General features: G+C 41.5%; 1 pseudogene; it reads right to left on the bottom strand.

The window, feature by feature from the left end:
* Nucleotides 1-3,015: 3,015 nt before the first annotated feature.
* LOC108519021 (keratin, type II cytoskeletal 8 pseudogene) lies at nucleotides 3,016-7,341 on the bottom strand (annotated as a pseudogene).
* Between the last annotated feature and the right edge of the window lie 309 nt (nucleotides 7,342-7,650).

Here is a 7,650-nt window from a genome sequence, read left to right on the forward strand (position 1 = left end):
CAAATGATAGGAGCTCCTAGCATTTGAAGTAACAGAAAAGTTATTTTTATTTCTAGTTTGGGCCTGATCTTTTGGGACTAATGGAAGCTTAGAGTTACTTAAATAAATAAATAAATGAAATATGAAGATTACCATATCTACTTGGAAAGATGCTTGTGGGCATCAGAAACAATATAAGGAAAATATTGTTATTGCACTGTTCCTATATAGCATCTTTGTACTTAGAAGTCAAACATAAATGTGACTCTCTCTTTCCTCAAAATATGAGGAAAAATGAGGTGGAAAATGAACTCCCAGCCATGATGGAAAGTTGTTTGTGCTGCATTGAGTCTCTGAGTGTTTTATGACCTTGCCCTGTTATTGAGTTCAGGATAAAATCTAAGTGCAGTTTAGTTGACTCTGCAAGTGCTTAAATGCCACTCTGGGGTCTCTCATGCAAAGCTTCAAACATTTGAATCTCAGACATGAAATACAATTTGCTTGAGGATATACAATTTTCCTTGGAAAACCAATTTGTGCCATTGGAAATGCACAAGATGAATAAGGAAATGTTTGTGCTTCACAGCAGTGCAAAGGAAAGGAAGTGAGAAATGCACGTGTGGGCAGATGGCAAACTGGATTCCATCTTAGCACTAATTCCATGCTCAGCTCATTTTTTTTTTTTTTTTTTTTTTTTTTTTTTGAGCAGGTGCTCATCGGTCACCAGGCTCGGAGTGCAGTGGTAACAATCTCCACTAACTGCAACCTCTGTCTCCTGGTATTCCCTGCTCAGTCTCTCTGAGGTAGCTAGAAATGACAGGTGCAGCCACCATTCCCAGCTACATGTTTTTTTTTTTTTTTTTTTTTTTTTTTTTTTTTTAGTGGAAAGAGGGTTTCCCCAAGTTGGCCAGGCTGGTCTTGAACTCCTGACCTTAGGTGATCCACCCGTCTTGGCCTCCCACAGTGCTGGGATTACAGGCGTGAGCAACCATGCCTGGCCAAAATTCTTAAATTTGATTCTACCCCAGATTTAAACAATTTCCTAATTTTCCCCTACCTGCCCCCCAAACTCTCAACTAATTATTCAGATATGTCTTATGATAACTCTCAAGCCAGTAAAAGAAATGCAAAACATAGTTTGAGGTGATATTTCAATAGAGGAAGTATTCTCACCTAATGACTCCAGAAATAGCAATGTTTTCAGGAGCATCAATAAGAGGAAACAGATCTTAAACATATTAGAAGGTAGATCTCCAGCCCATCACATTCAACCAGTCTGGATGTACTAGCTGAACTGAAAATCTGGCTAAAAGGAGCTTCTGCAAGAAACCTCAGAGTTGCACATCAATTGCATCATTTCATAGCACATCAGGATTGCTTAGATAGATATGACCTGAAGATTTTGAAGTCCAAAGGTATAGATCGTCTTCTCCAAATGTCATCCTACACCATCTACTGAATCTTTAGGTTGGATAAAGTCTTAGATGTTAAATGTGTCCATCAAGTCGTCTTTCCTTTAGTATTCCTGAGAAGTGGTCTATAGGCTTAGGCTTAAATGTCTTCAGTAACAGGTTGCTTATTTATTTGACAAGGCAGATTGTTCCTTGGTTAGACAGCTCTAATTGTTGAAAAGTTCATCCTCAAATTGAGACAAAATCAGACTCCCTGTAAATTCCACCCACTGGTCCTCATCCTGCTTTCCAGTGCAATAGAGAATGAATTGACTCTTCCCCTTCAAATGACAGCCCTTTGTGGGGGCAGGCTGACTCTCAGTTGACTGTGCAGTATAGGGTGACATGGCACTGTCACTTAGTCTGAAAGCCTGGGTTCAATTTTCCAGTCTTAGCTGTCACTTCCTAATGTCAAATCACTTATATATCTGACCCTTGGAGACTTGGGCTGCAAATCTGTATAATGTAGATAAGGATATATGTGTTACACCTTTCCCTTGGTTCTTGCATGAATTACATTGAGAAAATCTGTGTGAATGTACTTTCAACTCTTATATACACGGCAAAAAGAAGACATTGCTAGTGAATCTTAATTCACACTAAATAGTCCATCTCTATTTTCCTGGAGAAGTTAACTTGCATTGTTCTCATATGTATTAGATTTTCTTCAGTGAAACATTTCAGTGCTAAAGTCATGTTCTCTCTAATTGCCACTGCTCTGTTTAATCCAGTGACCTTTCTTTTCCTTTAGGAAGCATATAGGGCTAAGTTTTATCAAGCCACATGATACAGTATTCTCTCACTCTAGTTATTTTGTTCACTTATCTGAAGCTGAGTGTTTATGTATCATAGAAGGTACACTTTTCTTATTCTTAATCCATATTAAAATTATCTTCAGTGTAAATAAGTTCATAGCAATATGGTATGATATTAAAGCCAAAGAGGAAAAACATCTGCTAAGAGTCCGGGGCATCTAATTTGTGCTTATTTTCTCTAAATTTTCTTTTCTTTTCTTTCTTTTTTTTTTTTTTTTTCCCCCTGAGATGGAGTCTCACTCTGTCACCAGGCTGGACTGCAGTGGAAAGGCGATGTTGGCTCACTGCAACCTCCAACTCCCTGGTTCAAGTGATTCTTCTGCCTCAGCCTCCTTTTGGCTGGAATTATAGGCATGTGCCACCATGTCCAGCTAATTTTTTTATTTTAAGCAGAGACAGCGTTTCACCATGTTGGCCAAGATGGTCTGGATCTTCAGATCTCCTGATCCGCCCACCTCGGCCTGCCAAAGTGCCGGGATTACAGAAGTGAGCCACCACGCCCAGCCTATTTTTTCTACATTGTCTATTGATTTCTTAATTGTAAGCCATGTTTAGTTTTGAAAAAAAAAGGGGGGGGGTAATTGTTTTGTAGTGGGAGCATGGGCAAGAAGGGTACCCCACGCAGAAAACTCCCCCGCGGGTGGGCTGAGGGCGACGGCTAAGCCTCAGGTGGGTCTCCTCTTCCCTGTGCTCTCCTGCACAGCAGCCTTTCTCATGGACTCTGGGGCAGCCGCAGGAAGGGTAGGCTGGCGGGGGGCTGCCATGGCTGTTCACTTGGGCAGGACATCAGAGGACTCGGACACCAGCTTCATATTGCAGGTCTCAATCTTCTTCACAACCACAGCCCTGGTGAAGCTGATGCAGCTGAAGGAGCTGGAGCCCAGGCCGGGGCTTGTGAGGCCCCCGTAAGCTGAGCTCAGCCCACCAGCCTAGCCACTGGTGGTCTTCCTATGGATACTCATGTTCTGCATCCCAGACTCCAGCTTACTCTCCTCGCCCTCCAGCAGCTTCCTGTAGGTGGCGATCTCAATGTCCAGGGCCAGCTTAACGTTCATCAGCGTCTGGTACTCACGTAGCTGCTGCCCCATATCCTGCTTGGCTGGCTGCAGGGCGACCTCCAGCTCAGACAGCGTGGTGTTGGCATCCTTAACGACCAGCTCCCCGCAGCTGCTCGGCATCTGCGATGGCGGCCTCCGGGAAAGCCCTCTGGCCTTTGAGGCCCTCAGTCTCAGCCTGCAGTTGGCTCATGTTCCGATTTATCTCCAAGATCTCCGTCTTCATAAGACGCAGGTCATCCCCATGCTTCCCAGCCAGGGTCTGCAGCTCCTCATGCTTGATCTGGTACATGCTCTCAGCCTCAGTCCGGCTGCCATTGACAATCTCCTTGTACTGCGCCTTGACCTCGGCTATGATACTATCCATGTCCAGAGAGCAGCTGTTGTCCATGGACAGCACCACAGTGTGTCTGAGATCTGGGGCTGCAGCTCCCGGATCTCCTCTTCATACAGCTGCCTGAGGAAAATGATCTCCTCAGTCAGTCCTTCCAGGCGAGACTCCAGCTCTACCTTGTTCATGTAAGCTTCATCCACATCCTTCTTGATGGAGACAAATTCATTCTCTATCTCTGTAGGATTACTGATGTCATCCTCATACTTGTTCTTGAAGTGCTCCACCAGCCCCTGCATGTTACCAAGCTCCACCTCCAGCTTCTGGTAGCCCAGAGTCTCCAGCTGCCACCTAAGGTTGTTTGATGTAGCTCTGTAACATGTTGTCCACGTTGCTCTGAACCATCTGCTGCTGCTGCTGCAGGAGGCTCCACTTGGTCTCCAGCATCTTGTTCTGCTGCTCTAGCAGCCATACCTTGTTGATGAAGGAGGCAAACTTGTTGTTAAGGGTCTTGATCTGCTCTTCCTCCTGGGTGCACATGGCCTGGTTGTTGGGGTCCCCACCTCCAGGTTCAGTAGGCTCTGGTTGACCATGACCACAGTGATGGTCCCATACTGCTGGCTGGCCATAACCTTCACCCAGGCCACCCGTGAAGCTGCTGCTGCCCACTCAGGAGAAGCTCAAGGAGTTGATGGCGCACCAGGCCCACTCGTGTAGGAGTGGCTGCTGAAGGCCAGGGGGCCAGAGGTGGACACCTTGTAGAATTTCTGGTCACCCTGATGGAAATGGTGGAGGCAGGAGTGGAGGCGGGTAGACTGAACCAGGCGGAGATTTGAGAAGGAGCAAAGAAGCTGCTTCTAGGTCCATGTTTAAATCTTAAACACAGAAATATCTGCTTGAGAAATGAGCTAAGCTAAAGTTTAGAGGTTTAATGACTATAATTTCTTTATGGTAAATGACTCAGGACAGTAACATAATCAGCAAGATTTATGATCCACTTAAAACACATGTGGCTTTGTTCATCATTTCTAGGGAAACATGATTATTAAATCTGATAATATTTGCATATGTAAACTATTATAATTACATAAAATTTTCCTCCTTCTAATTCTAAAGGGCATTCACCAGAAGTACTAAGGAAGATTAAACTGTCAGATGTAAGTTACATCATAAAATAAATGTAAATTAAGGTGTTCCATAATTTGTTTTGAACATATAACAATGACGCACTAATAGAAAAAAATGTTAATAGAAATAGAGATCAACTAAATTTTAGAAAAAGAAAAAAGTGAGAATCAACATGAAAAGTTTTAAAAATGAAGAATTAACATCTAGAATTTTCATTAATATTGAGAAATATCAATGAAATGGTCTCAAGCCACCAAAACCCAAAGTTCAAGGTTATGTGCATGACTTTGGGGCACATTTTACAGGCAGAATACAGCGTGGATCAAAATTGGGCAAAAAAGCATAAACGATGGCTGATCCTAGAAGTCAAAATGATTTGGTTACCGCGAACTAGCAAACAGAAATGATCAGCAGTATTCCAACTCTAAAAAGTTTCTTATTGGCAAACCCAATATTAATGCATTAGGAAACAGGGACATGTAGAAAGTAATCAAATGAAAAATCATTCCAGAAACTCAGATAAGCAGCAGGGCATCTGGGGTAGAATCAGGAATTAGGAAAATCTTGGTGGCTCAGTCAGAATTAGATTCAGCTGCATAGGATGGAAAAAAGGAACAAATATAGTCAATTCAGGACTATTATGAGTAATCCACAAAGTTATCAGTTTATTCCATCTCATCCTCCCTAGGAAAAGACTCTTGTCTTACAAATGACTGCTGGAGCTTCAGACATCACATAAGCATTTCAGGACATAAGATAGATAATAAGAACAGAGTTCCTTCTCTGTTTAAGGACTCTTCCCAGAAACTACACAAAACATGTTCAGTTTCATTTTATTAGACAAAGGGCAGTTATATGGCAACACATTTATTTGCAAGGCAAACTGGGAAATGTGCCCAGGTAAACCTAGGGGAAAATGGATATTAGGAAGCAAAGGGCAAACAAATTGAAAATCCGGGTCTGCCGTATTCCAGCGACTGAGGCTATAATCCCTGCAGCACTGTTTCTCTGAGCATGAACAAGAGTAAAAGGCTGACATTCCCAACAGGATGTCTTTGATAAGTGGGGCAATTCCTCCTCAGTGAAATAGTTTATAAACATACCCTGTTAAGCAGAGGGTTCGTTTTAGAATATAAGAATCTTAGGATCTACAAGTCAGAGAATGTGCATGAAAGAGAATGATGAGAGAATGGACGAATATCCAAGTCTGGAGAAAAAGAAGAAAAGGAATTAATAAGTGACAGAGATAGAGATGGAGGATAGGAAAGGAGAGAGGGAGGAAAAAATAGATTCAAAGAATTTAAAAGAATGAGTTAATATGAAAAAGGAAAAAAAGGAGCAAGATGAAAAAAATGCACGCACCACATTACCTGTGAAGGATTTCTGCCTTCAGCTTATTCTCTGTCACTATCAACATGGCTGGAAATATTATTCCTTTATAGGCAATGCATGAGTTTACATAGACATAAAATAATTTAAAATGAAAATGACCATGGAAGTTTTGTGATTCATTTGGAAGAGAAATTCCAAGCATTTCATTTCTTATGAAAAAGAACACTGCAGCTCCCCAGTCTTATAACAAATATCTTTGTGTGCTGGGTCTGACCTGGCAGTCAAGCAGGACAATCTAAAATATACAGTGAGAGGGAAGAAAATGAAATAAAGAATAAAAGAAATGGAGCAATTACATTTTTATCTCATGTAAAATCTGTAATAATAGCTATAATCTAAAAGCTTTTAGGTCTAACTTTTGTTTGATGGCTGGATTTGCACTGACACTTGTAAAGAAATGAGAAGTAATACATCCTCCTTCTTGGTAATGATTGGATGCAGAATAAAACTATCAGACAATTTCGGCACTTCTGGTGTTCAGGCCTTGGGTAAATTAGCTGCAACATCTTAGACCATTAGAATGATTACAGCAGACTGTAATACACGGTAATAGAAGGCCTAGGGCTGTAAAATTCCTTGATAATGTTTAGTTATGTGCCACTCTGTAGTACCTAGAAATAATTAAGACAGTTACTGAGAAAGTACAACTAGTAGTTGGATAGCTATCTCCAATTCAGTGAATCAGAGAGAGGGTGGATTTCAACAACTGTAACTGTTCTTAAGACTTTCTATTATGAAACCACCAAGAAAAAGATCACAATCTTCTTTTCTTGGCATTTTCCTTAGAAGGGTCTAAATGAGAAGTTTAAATACAATTCCTTTTCAGATCCTAATTAAACCAAACATTCTGGATGTGGCAGAAATAAACCAAAGAGCCCTTACACTCTTTATTGAATGCTTTACATTCAATAAAGGACTTAGGGCCCAGGGGTAAGCTTTGAGAATACAAGATCAGTGAGATGGACTGGGCATCCATGCAAAGTGCTTAAAGTCCTATATCTTGGCTTATACCCATGTATTAATATATGGATAGAAAGAACATAATATGTGGCTCCATGGTCAGGAAATCAAGGGAAATTTGTGGGGAACTAGAAGTCACTGTCATTGAAAATTTGAAGGGAATGGGAACTCAGATGTCTCCTGAATCCAAAACTTACCAAGGCAAAATTTTTGGGAGGTGCTTTTATCATTACTCCATGTACTCTCCTGGAAACTGGAATCTCTCTTCAGTCTAGATGGCAAGGGCTGTCACGATTTGAAAATGATGTCTTGGACTTAGTTGAGGTTATCTGTAGTCATTTTCACTATGTTTCATTCAGCAAGTAATGCAAATGATATCCTCTCAATCCAGGATATTGCTGGGCCAGTGGATGGCTGCCAGTGCTATCCTTCCCCTTGGAGAGGAAAGCACAATGTTTCAAGACCTCTTTAACCTGCAGTGAGGAAGAAATTTACCAGTTCAGAGCAAATGGTGGGCTCATTTCCATCCATACAGTTAG

This window comes from Rhinopithecus bieti, unplaced genomic scaffold, assembly GCF_001698545.2.
Source record: "Rhinopithecus bieti isolate Rb0 unplaced genomic scaffold, ASM169854v2 scaffold_42084, whole genome shotgun sequence".
Taxonomy (NCBI): domain Eukaryota; kingdom Metazoa; phylum Chordata; class Mammalia; order Primates; family Cercopithecidae; genus Rhinopithecus; species Rhinopithecus bieti.